This window comes from Sceloporus occidentalis, unplaced genomic scaffold, assembly GCF_023333645.1.
Source record: "Sceloporus occidentalis isolate IW3139 unplaced genomic scaffold, rSceOcc1.0.p SCAF_525, whole genome shotgun sequence".
NCBI lineage: Eukaryota > Metazoa > Chordata > Lepidosauria > Squamata > Phrynosomatidae > Sceloporus > Sceloporus occidentalis.
This window is the reverse complement of record NW_028317505.1, coordinates 117,692-130,103: the sequence shown is the minus strand read 5'-3', so window position 1 is coordinate 130,103 and position 12,412 is coordinate 117,692. Positions and strand designations below refer to the sequence as shown.

At 39.3% G+C, this 12,412-nt stretch overlaps 1 long non-coding RNA gene across 3 annotated transcripts; it reads left to right on the top strand.

Moving 5' to 3' along the window:
• Positions 1 to 2,714: 2,714 nt before the first annotated feature.
• Positions 2,715 to 12,135, top strand: LOC149271407 (uncharacterized). Of its 3 annotated transcripts, XR_016279751.1 has the most exons (6): positions 2,715 to 2,801; positions 4,058 to 4,195; positions 5,906 to 6,005; positions 7,278 to 8,583; positions 10,637 to 10,759; positions 10,969 to 12,135. It is a non-coding gene; the product is annotated as an uncharacterized LOC149271407 (long non-coding RNA). The 3 variants fall into 3 exon arrangements; XR_016279750.1 differs by having other exon boundaries at positions 10,637 to 12,135; XR_016279752.1 differs by lacking the exons at positions 10,637 to 10,759; positions 10,969 to 12,135 and having other exon boundaries at positions 7,278 to 7,417; positions 8,411 to 9,278.
• Positions 12,136 to 12,412: the final 277 nt, after the last annotated feature.

The window sequence follows — 12,412 nt, the reverse complement described above, 5'->3', positions numbered from 1 at the left end:
TAGCACATCCTATCCAAGCCTGACTTCACTCAAGTAGGGAGAGAAAAGAGTGCTTTCAAAACCACTTCCTCCCACATCAAAAGAAGATATCTTAGGAATGTGGGATTCATTCTTTTAAAAGCTCCTTCGACTTCAGTAACCATCCCCTTTTTTCCATCACTTTCATATACATCAGATGGACATCCCGGGCAGGGGATGTAAAGGGCCTTTTCACGCTACAGAGTTACAGCACCTTATGGAATCCTGGGAGGTGTAGTTTAGAGAAGGGTACTTAGAATTCTAAGTCAGAGATTTCTATTGCCTCACCAAACTGCAAACCCCAGGATTCCGTAGAATGTTGCCATGGCAGTTAATGTGGAATTATAACTGCATGGTGTGAAAAAGCCCAGGGAGAAATTGGAAGCAAATACGAGATTTAAGGGTGAAGATTAAGCTTTAGAAGAGGAAGTTAAAAGCAGAATGGGATGTGATAGAAAGGGTTAAATCTACACTCATTTTTCCTCTGTGAAACCAATCTGTGGCTGGGTGAGAGACAGAGGATCGAGTGTGTGTGAATAGTCCCTGCCCAAGTGGCTCCTTACAGATTATCTGCAAAAAAAAAACAACCTCATATAAAAATTCTGTGAGCAAAGACCCATTAAAACACACACACATACAAACTGTCATTACTTCAACTGAAATGTTAATTAACACATTATGAGAAATATCAGGCTCTTACATATGGTTTCCAAGAACTAAATATTAACAAGAAGGAAACTTATCAGGGCAGCATACATTAATGTGGGCAGATGGTTTTCTCACAAATTAGGAATTGGAATGGATTCTTTATAAGTGAATTCACATTACACTGCATGGTGGGAACTTGAAAATTATGCTAATAAAATTAAGACGTTGTGATGAGGTAATTTTACCAATGCCTGACTTCTGGCTTTTGAACTGCCTTCTGGATGCTATGAAGAGGCCACTGTGTTTTGCTGTGATAAATAGGTTCGCTGGTTGGATCCTTGTAGAAGACAGAACCCTTCCTATCCTGTTTTTTCCTATGGGCCTCTACTAAGCAAAGTCACTGCTGGAAGTTCTCACTCTGGTTTTGTCAGCCCTGACTATAATTCCTTTGGCTGAGACTCCATAAACCCCTGCTGCTTTAGATCCTTAAGTTAGACCAAGTATTATTTTACAATTTGTTATTTTGCATTTACATCCTACTTCCCTCCAGTGAGCTCAAGATGGCACACATGACTTGCTTTCACTTTATCATTACAATAAACATGTTTAGATAGGTCAGGATGAAAGAAATTAAATGGCCCAAAGTCACCAAATAACTCATGAGAAACTTGAACCTGGATTTCTCAAGTCCTAGTCCAGTGCTTAAAGCACCATAGTACACTGGCTCTCTACTTTTCCCACTCCCTGCCCCTCACAGATTAGCCTATTCTTTGTTACAGTATTTGCAGAAAGGGTAAGACTGCGCAGTTCCTATTCCCAGGTAACTTCTGTTAAACTCAGTGGTAATTCCAGTTGTTGTTGGAAGAGAGCTTCCATCATCTCTGACCATTGGCCATGCTGGCCTGGGATTGATGGATCCCAGTAGCATCTTCAGGGTTGCAGGTTCCCCATCTTTCCTTTAGCATAAACATAGCACTGAGCTTTGTATTGTCCTGGAGATTCATTAATTCCAGTGCACTGTAACATTGGTATCAATAGGAATAATACTCAGTGTTGTTTTTATAAGCCTATAACAAGGCACATTTGGTGAGGCACGAGAGAGCCTACTTGGGGGCTGCTCTCAAAATGTGGAACTCCCTTCCCTGGGAGATCCCATTGACCCCCTTCCTGATGTTCTTCTGCTGGTAGGTAAAGATCTTTTTTATTTAAGGAGGAATTTGTTTTTTTAATATGCTGCATTTTTTTAATAGGAGGCTAGTGTTTTTATTTGATAATGTCTTAAGTTTTTATTGCTGTTTTTAATTTATGTTTTTAATAGAAGCTTAAATGTGTTTTAACTTAGGTATTAAGACACACTTGTATTTTTTCCCAAAAACATTGTACACCACCTTGAATCCTATGCTGGGAGAAAAAGTTGGATATACCGTATTTTCTGGCGTATAAGACAACCCCCCAACTTTTCTAGTTAAAATATAGAGTTTGGGATATACTCGCTGTATAAGACTTCCCCTCTTCCAACGCACACCAAATAAATTTTTTTAAAAAATCAGATTTGATTTCAATATGGTAATTTTAATTCAAATGCTTATGACATGCAGGTACTTAGCAGGAAAACTTGTTGTATACAAAGCCTGGTTGGATTGATCAGCTCTCCCTGCCTGCCCAGCCCTCCCTGTCTCCAAGATTTTCTTCTACCGTACTTGTATAGCACCACCCTTGCTGCTTTCATATGGTCACCACATACGGAGGGTATGCGGCCACGGACGTTTTTGAGCTCCCCCCACCATATGCGGTGACCATAGATTTTCCAGTCCAGCTCAGAAGTTTCAGCCCTATAAGACAACACCCAGTGTATAAGACGACCCCTGACTTTTGAGAAAATTTTCCTGGGTTAAAAAGTAGTCTTATATGCCAGAAAATACAGTACATTAATAAAATAAATACATACATAAGTAACAGCAGCAACAAGGCTTGCTTTGCTTTTAAGAGGACTGAGACACTTTTCTAGCCTTAATAGTAATGGGTTTTGTGTGATTCATTCACAGATGCTGGGATTAGCACAGGGATGTTTTGACCAAACTCTCCCATATACAAAGCAGAGGAACCAATTTGGGAAAAGCATATTTGAATTTCAGGTACTGATTGCTATGTTCTGTAAAATGTGTCTAACTGTGAAGAAGAAATGTTTATTACAGGTGACAATATTGCTTCTCATCACTGAAGTATCTTGTAGCTTTCTTACAGCCGGCTATGAGTAGTTAAATTTGAACAGTATATCACAAGAGTCAGTTTCTCCATTTCTGCAACATTTTTCAACTTGAAAGACATCAAGTGCTCTCTTGTTTGTTTCATGCATCATGACAGCGTTTTGAAATAATTCATTTGGAATTTAGTACCCAAGCAACAGTACAGTTAACAACTGTAACATGACTTAATTACTCATTATTATATTGTGCCGCCATATGTATTTGCTATAACCTATGTTTTAAAATAAAAAATGGTAGTATTAATTTCTCCTTGCGTTTTGGATTAGATTTTTTTTTAATCCCAGTTTTTGGTCATGAAGGCTGTAGTACTATGAAGTTAGGGTTGCCATACCTGAGGACCTCCAAACTGGGACAAATGTAGGAGAAGGTTTGAAAATGTAGGACTTTTTTTTTTAATTTCCTGGCCAGGAAATTAAAAAAAAAAGGTCCTACATTTTTAAACCTTGTCCTCCTCTTCCTCCTCCCAGCTTGGGAGGAAGCCTAGGCCTGCTCCCAGGCCGGGAAGGGGCATGGAGGCTGCTTGGCATCGCGGCAATCGTCGCGGTGCCAAGCGGCCTCCTCCTCCCCGGCCTCGCGGAGGCCTTGGAGGACCCCGCGATCGCGGAGCTGCTTCCAAGGCCTCACTGTGGCCTGGGAGGGAGCGTCTCCGCGGCCGGAGCTCCGACCGCGGAGAGCGCTCCCAGGCCTCAGTGAGGCCTTGGAAGACCCCGCAATCACAGAGCCACCTCCAAGGCCTCACTGGGGCCTGGGAGGGAGCGTCTCTGCGGCTGGAACTCCGATCGCGGAGAGCGCTCCCAGGCCTCAGCGAGGCCGTGGAGGACCCCGCGGCTCATGCGGGGGCAGAGGTGGCCGCGGGTGGTGCCATCCCGGTCATGGCGCCAAACCGGACCGGGACAGCACCGCCCAAAGTGGGATTGCCCTGCCTACAGGTGGGATATGGCATCCCTATATGAAGTCCTACCTGGAAGTAAGCCCCAGTATATTTTCTTCTGGATAAACATGTGAGGAATTGAGATGTCACTTATTCATAGGATAAGAAACTTAGCATGTTCTTAACAGTCAAGGAAGAAAGACTAAATTAGTTTTGTCCTTTGTTTTCTCTTACGGGTTTTGTTTCTTCCAAGGGAATGCAACATCAGATTGCTCAAGTAGCCACACAGATTGAAGCTGCAAGGTTGCTAACCTATAATGCAGCCCGGCTTGTAGAAACAGGAAAACCTTTTATAAAAGAAGCAAGCATGGCCAAGTATTATACAGCAGAGGTGAGCTGGTCTTGTTTTGTTTTCATTTTCTTCATTGTAGCATATAATGAAAGGAAACAAAGTCTTTGACATTTACTTTGTAAATACATAATCATTGTTTTACCTAGGATGAAAATAAAATGTTTAATGACTGGAAAAGCATTCTTCTTTTAAAGAGGATATTGACTTGATTCAAAAGGTACTTTAGGCATGCCTAGTGAGTTGTTTATCTCCCACCCCCCAAAAAAAAAATTATATTGAAAATATGTGTTGAATGTCTCATCCTTCATTAGCTTACAAAACATTAAAACCATAACAAATATTTTAAAAAATCACCTTAAGGATTACAGTATGCATAGAAGCTCCCCACAACAGTTGTTTAGATTCAAGGCCCTTAAGATTCATTTCTAACTGGAAATACTAACATCTTCAAGTGAAACCTAGTAAAAGACCTTAAAAGAAGCATTGTATGGCCTTTCCTCAAACAGCCTGGCTAGTAGCTGCAGCTACAATAGGGATAAGCAATATATGGTCCTCTGGGTGTTTTTAGACTGCATTCACAATGATGACTCACCATTGACTATCCTGGGAAGGGCTGATGGGTCTTGCAGCCAAAAACATCTAAAGGGCTACATGTTCCCCACTCCTGTGTTACAGTTACTGTTACATCCCTTGCAAATAGAACAGTGATGTTTGGAATGCAGACTCCTCGGTTTGGCTTTGAAGGTTGAGAGGAGAGCTAAGGAGCTAAGATAGTGTAACATGGAAGAAGACGTAACATAAAATTAGTTGCCTTGGATTCTAACACAGATCAAGAGTAGATGTTTAAGAGAGACTCTTGAAAGAAGGAAAGACAATGGCTATCCATTCCATGCATACTGTAATCCTTTGATAGATGGATAGAATGATTTAATTTACACATAAGGACCCAAGGTGGCCTACAGCAAGGTTAAAACAAGATACATCTTGAATGTAGCTTTTTACAACATCATAACACATAATTAATTATTTTTGATATCAGTGAAGCAGCACAAATGGTCTACTCTGGGAAAAAGAAGAGTCCATGTGCTGCTTATTGCTTTAGATCAGGGTGGGCAACATGCAGCCATCCAGATGTTGCCAAAATGCAACATCCATCAACCCTAGCCAGCATAGCCAAGAGTAAGGAATGCTGGGAGTTGCAGTTCAGACATTCATAGAGAGCTATGCTTTGCCCACCCCTGCCTTAGAGAGCATATCATCCATACCTCGACCACCTTAAGGAAAACAAATGTATTGTGTAAACCACAGAACTTTATTTCCATACTAAGTAACTTTTAAATACCTTTAAGGGATGCATTAGCAGTCTGAACATCACTGCTATGTAATGCACTCCCATCCATGCTTTTCCAGAATTAATTTCCATATAGTGGTGCAATCCAGGAACTTTACATTATTCAACAAATTAAATATACCATCATGAACTTGGCATCCTCCTACATAACATTTTATGTCCTGAAACATATCAGCTGTAATATTTATATTTAAAGTAATTTGATTGCATTATACATTGGTAATAGAAACAGAACAATAAACTAAAAAACAATTTGCCAGCAGACATAATCACTATGTAAAATTGCCGAAGTTAGTCATTATAATTCAGTGAGCAATATGTGCATATGTTTCTTTGCTTGTGATCAGCACAGCAGAATCTAAAACAATTTGCATCATGCCTGCTGTCCATTCTCATAGGTTGCAACTCTAACAACAAGTAAGTGTATTGAATGGATGGGTGGAGTTGGCTTCACAAAAGATTACCCTATTGAGAAATATTACAGGGACTGCAAGATTGGTAAGTAGCAATTTCTTCTGTATTATCTTGTTTCTTTCTCAAAATGAGGGCTGAATGATCAGAAAGTTATCCATAGGACATTATGCAATATTGAAATATTTGCAATGCAAATATTTCACATTCTGGAAAAAATCAGAAACATTTCTGTTCCCGAGCATTATGGATAAGGGAGACTCAACCTGTAAATAAGGATGTGGAACTTGTTAGAGCTTAGCCAAACATCAGGTTCTTGACCTTCTATCTCCAGGTTTAAGACACTGCAAGCAGATTGATTATATGTTATATTTTGTTAATTGACCAGAATTAGAATGTAGGCCAAATATAGTGTTGTTTTATGAAATTGCATTGATAAGCCCATACAATCTTCCCTATCACTATGGATGTATTATTCACATGCAGTCCCTAGCAGCACAGAATTGAATCATAGCAAAGCAAGGCCCAGGCAACTGCATGTCAAGAGTAACTGTGGGTTGACTTTACCAGGAGTGATTGTCCATTACAGATATATATCTTAGAGAGTGCATTGTATTAAGTTTTGCATAACCCAATGCAATGCCTATTGAAAAGCCGGAATTATGTAGTGATTTGAGGGTTGGACTATGACTCTGGAGATCAGTGTTTGATTCCCACCTCAAGCTAAAAATGTAATGCTTGACCTAGGACAAATCACACACTCTCAGACTCTTGGCAAGTTTCTTGCCCAGAAAACCCTATGATAGAACCTATCATAGGCCTTAGGGTCTCCCTTAGTAAAAAATGACTTGGAGCTACACAACAATAATTACCTTATGTACTGCCGATCTTGGGTTAGATCAAATCTTGTCATATTTAGAGTACAGTTTCATTACTGGGATTGATCTACTCAGGTTACTCATAAAATTAGTGGATTATGCAAATCCAAGTTTGTAGGACTACTGGTGTCTCATCAGTCAACAAATCACAACTTAATGTATGCGCTGCTTCCATTTAATAGCATCATGTGCAACATGATGTGAAACAGAGTTTAATGTAACTGTTTCACATAGACAAATTGTTTCTTTACATTTTTCCTTAATGATAAAAATTCTGCCCATCCTCAAAGTCAGTGTGCAATTGCTAACATACTGCATTTCTGACAGAAATTACTCTCATTGTAGGCACATTATAGAATTTTTAACTCTGCTTTGATTACATATTGAATCTTTGCTTCATGGTTCTGTGTTTACTGAAAGTGCTTTAATCACTGTTTATATGCTTCCTTGATTCATTTGTCTTCCTGATGGTTTGTTTCAGGCACCATATATGAAGGAACTTCAAATATCCAGTTGAACACCATCGCAAAATGCATTGCTCAAGAATACTAAAATTCAAGAGACTTAATGACTGACACAGCGATTATTTCACAGACAGTTTGAAACTGCTTGCCTTAACTGGTGGGATCATAGATTACACCTTATTTCCTCTTTTTTAAAGCACAGAAATGTCCACATGGTGGCAATTTTACATCCTTGTACAGTGCCTGATACAAGATTGTAGTGGTCTGCACCACCACTACAATAATGTATTATATAATTTTTTCAGATGTAATGAAAGAAAAGGTTATATACACCCATCATTTAAAAAACTAATTGCTTTTGAAAGCATGTGCTGAGAGACTATAGAATGAATAACTTCAGTTGATTCTTGGCTGGTGAAATTTACCAAGGCTGCTTTTATTTTATCATATTTCTCTTTGAATCTTTGCATAAATTTGGGGTGCTTATTCAGGTGAACGCACAACACGTTTAAATGTGAATTTATGACAAAGAACTAAGTATCAAATCACCCATGAAGGAAATGCCTGGAATTCTGTTCATACAAGAGTGATAACTTTTAGTAGTGTACTCTGCAACTTTTGGCATGCAGTTGACTAAACTACATAAATAGTCAGTGATGGAAAACATTGATTCAATAAGATAATGATACCCTGAATAATCAATTGCCTTGACTGATTTTCCAATTTCAAACACTGTATTTGGGGAGAGGGAATTTTGTACCCTAAAGCCACCAGATTCTGTATGATCTTAGAAGCAAAGTAGGGTCAACCCTCATTAGTATTCGGATGGTAGATCGTCAACAAATACCAAGTGCTGTAGGCTATATTTCAGAGGAAGGAACTGGCAAAACCACTTCTGAATATTCCTTGCTTCAGAAAACGCTCTGAAATTCCTGGGGTTACCATAAATCGGCAGGCAACTTGAAGACGCACATGCACATACACATTTTTGGGAGAGGTAGATTTTATCCCATGATTGTTAACATGGAATTATGAGGAAACTGATACACTGCCATTCATGTAGGGTTGTTGGTATTTATGGTACTCTTCAGAGGCCACAGAAGCCTAGCATTCATTGCCTACTAATACTCCTATTAATATTGTTGTCAAGGTTCCCTGAAATACAGATTGGATCAGAAATGTCTTGGAGTAAAATTCAGGAAACTACATGACCCAATGTGTGGAAAGATGAAGCACCTATGAAACTCCATTCTTGAATGTTTGTGCAGAGGAAAACAAGATAGTGTGGCCTGGTACTGAAGGCTGCAGAAGGAGACATTTTGGGTAAATGTTGCCTTGCTTCACTCCATTTCTCAAGTACAACATTTTGGGTAGATCTCTGTAATTTTCATCTTGTAGATCCCTGCAACAGGCTGAGCTTTTTCCATCTATGAAAACTGATTTATTTTTTACATAATGCATCGAACATACATTTTATCACATCCTCAAATAGTTTGGTTGGGCTGTACGTGTCGTCAAATTCTTTGTATACAGATAAATTTAATTCTTTTAAAATGCCATTATGCCATTTTCTGAGTTAAACACACACACACACCCCTAATGTTCAAACTGGCTGTGTTTTTGTACCACATATACAAACTCTACACCTTTTTCCTCTGTGAAGTATATAATATCCTGATTATTAAGTTTATCTGGAAACTGACAATGAACCCTGAAAAGTGGATGAAATGCAAGGGCATCTATTAAGTGAAAGAGGAGGGGAATGTTGGGGGGGGGGTGATTTCACCTGAGACTACAGCCAAGATAAATGACCAAAATCCCACTCCCACAGCACAGAGTTGGCCATGTATGTTTTTTTCAAAAAGTCAGCTCTGCAAATGCCATGGCTATTTTGGCTCTAAGGTTTCCATTTACAAAGACCTTTGCACACAATGACCCTTTCATGGTAAAGAAGATAAGAGGAGGATGTCCATTAAAACCATGGAGATTCCAAAAGCTTACATGAATTTTTGTATTCTTTTGTTGTCTTAATCAAGTTATTCTCACAACAATTTTTCTTAGGGTTGACAGGGCTACCTTTGCTCTCCTGGGTCTTATTTGTATATAACATGCTGTATATGGCACAACAGGCCTAGGTATGTTAACCTAGGTATCTAGTTAACCTGTTATATTTCTATTCCCATCCTCTCTCCTATCTTGTCACCTTTTGCATTCTAATGACAAAGCATAATGGCAGGCACAATACAAGCATAATAATAAGTCAAATTATTTGAGAGACTATATTGTGGTAATACCCATATTAGAATGACCAAAAAGGCCCCCAAAAATGTCTGTGCCAGCTTTTAAAACAAAAATATTTATTTTTTTTAAAAAAAAGCATACAAGGATGGGGGAATGACAGTGTTACAGTCTGCAGTGTGGTTTTGAGATGGTATATGAGGGAGGGTTTGAAGACTATCAAGGTTCATCAAGCTACTCCTGCAAAGGTCCTGGACATTCTGGGGGCAAGAAAGGTTGTTAAAAATAAACAAATAAAATGTGGTTCTCCATTTCAGAATACAAAAATAACATTTTTGCAAGCAGTGTGGCTTTATAGTCTAAGCTGCAAGTGCCTTCCTCTGTTCCTTTAAAACACAGGAGTAAATGGATTCTCTCAGGCACCATTCTCTGCACTCTTACACTGGTGTCTCTAGGGCAGTGTGTGGTGTGTGGACTGCATCAGGTGACATCACTAGATGAGATCTTTTGCAATTAAAAAAAACTTTTCATGCATGGGGGGAATGTTTTCCCATCTTTGCTGTCCAGGGTGATGGTGACAGGATGCTAGGTTCTTTAGGATGAGACCCTCCCCATGTTCACCCCCATCCCAGGATGTCCATGGGGTGGTGACACTGTGAATTATTGCACTGGGTGACACCAATACTAGTGATACCACTGACACTCTTTGACTTCATTGAGAATGATCTCTGAGTTTATATGAGCAAGTGTTGGGTCCATCAAGTGTTTTAGGAGAAATAACCTCTTTTGCAACCATGAGGTTGCATTCTTATACTTAGCAGTTAACATTCCATACATAAGGGCAAGGTCTCATAGAAGTAGTAAACTGTACCACATTTGCAGTATGGAGTGAAACCCTTAAAAGAGGTTTACCATGTGACGAAAAACAGTTACATGAGGGCACTGTAGTTAATAAAAGCCGGAAGTAACACTACATAGCTGTCCAAAGCTTGGCATTCACTTTTTTCAACCACAACTTTCAGAATTCCCCAGTTGGTAAGTCTGGGAAATTCACAGAGTTGTATTCCAAAAAAGGTAATTTTTCTAAGCTCTGGGATCTATTACATATTTAGTGAAATCATTTTGGGTTTATTCATAGATTATTCAGAAGATTTTAACACCCTGCTGCTAGAAGACATTTTTGTGTATAATACAAAGGAAACATAAACAATTCTAGCTTCATACTGATCACTGTGTGATCAGAGCTGACACAGACATGTGGGTAAGTATATTTTATATAAAGCAATTCATCCTCCTCTTCTGACCCCAAAGATATTTATTTATTGGGGGAAATGCATGAATAACAAATGTCAGTGCACTGTTTCCATGTTCTTTCTCATGAGACAATGTAAATAAAAAGATTATTACATAAGACTGTAATGTGGCACAAGCATTAACCCTGTCTTTTTATTTTCCAATGGGAATGTTGAGCTTTCTCCCTTCCCATCCTTAAACCAGCCACTAGAGGGCCATCCATTGAGCAGCAAGCAGGCTGAACATAACATTATCTCCACAGCAGAGGGCACAGGAGATCTTCCATACAAGCCAACAAATATCTAAATCACTGCTGCGTCCAGGATACTGGCAAAGGGGAAAGTTACAGGAAAGTGTGCCAAGGAAGCTTTCCAGCCTAGGATGAATTAAATGTATTCCTTTTTGGAGTTAATGTTTCTTAATTATCTATTCTTTTTAGTGACTTGACTTTTCAGATACTGAAGTCTACAGCATCTTGCTGTTTTGACTTCTGTCTTTTTGCAGCTGCCTTCATCGCCCTCCACCCTCAATGTAGAGAGATGAATGTCTTCTCACAAATGAAGCTGTCTTAGACCAAGTCAGACCACTAGTCTATCTGGCTTGGTATTGACTACCTTGATTACCAACCACTGTCCTGAGGTTTCAGCAAGTGGTCTTTCCCAACATTACCTGAGATGATAATGATTGAACCCGGGACATGGAAAACATGGTCTTTTCCATAAAGACAGTCCTATACAGTTGTAGGACAGGAAAAGAGCTGAAGGACAATCTTCCTTCCCCAAAGCTCATTCTCTGCACCAAATATTCCTAAAAACCTCTGTTTCATATTTGCTTTGCTGAAATGTCCTTGAATTGTTTGTGGCAAGATGTGGCCTTCTCTGTTCTGCATCAGGCTATGTCCTGGACATAGTAATTGCACTGAAATGCCCTGTCAAAGCAAATGTTTTGGGACAATTGTGAGATAACAAATGGATATTTAAGCTATTGGACTACAATCAGGATGAGTGAGTGGAAGCCCCTTGCTTAATTTAGTAGTGTACCACAACACACAGCAGCAAATTTCTCTCTGGCCCATTCATACAAGTAGTATCGAAAGCCAGCCAGATTATTTTGGCACATGAGGCAATGAATTGCCACAAGCATCTCTCCTTATCTCTTCCAGTGGGAACAGAATAACAGAATGTAAGTAACAAAACATATTCTGCCTTTTATGACACCCAAAATCTGCTGCCTAAGGCAGCCAACTCATTTTCCCTAATGATTGTGCCAACTCTGATGTACAAACTTCGTCAACATTTTCTCTTGTAAGCAACAGAATCAATAAACCTCTATATTCAGTTCCTACACGGTTTATTTGTTTTTTTTGTCTTCTGAATAGGCAAAATATTGATACCAATCTTTCTGTAATCACAGACAAACCTGTTTTTCCTTTGTTCTGTTCAGGTGATATGCCTTCATACCACCTAAGAGCATGCCTGTAAAGTGGTTACTTATTTGATAATGGCAACTATATCAAACCCACAAACATTTCACTGATGGAAACAGGGACATGTATTTAATGGACTTAAGCATCCATGGATTTTGCTATCCATGCGTAGTCCTGGAACCAAACCCCAACAGA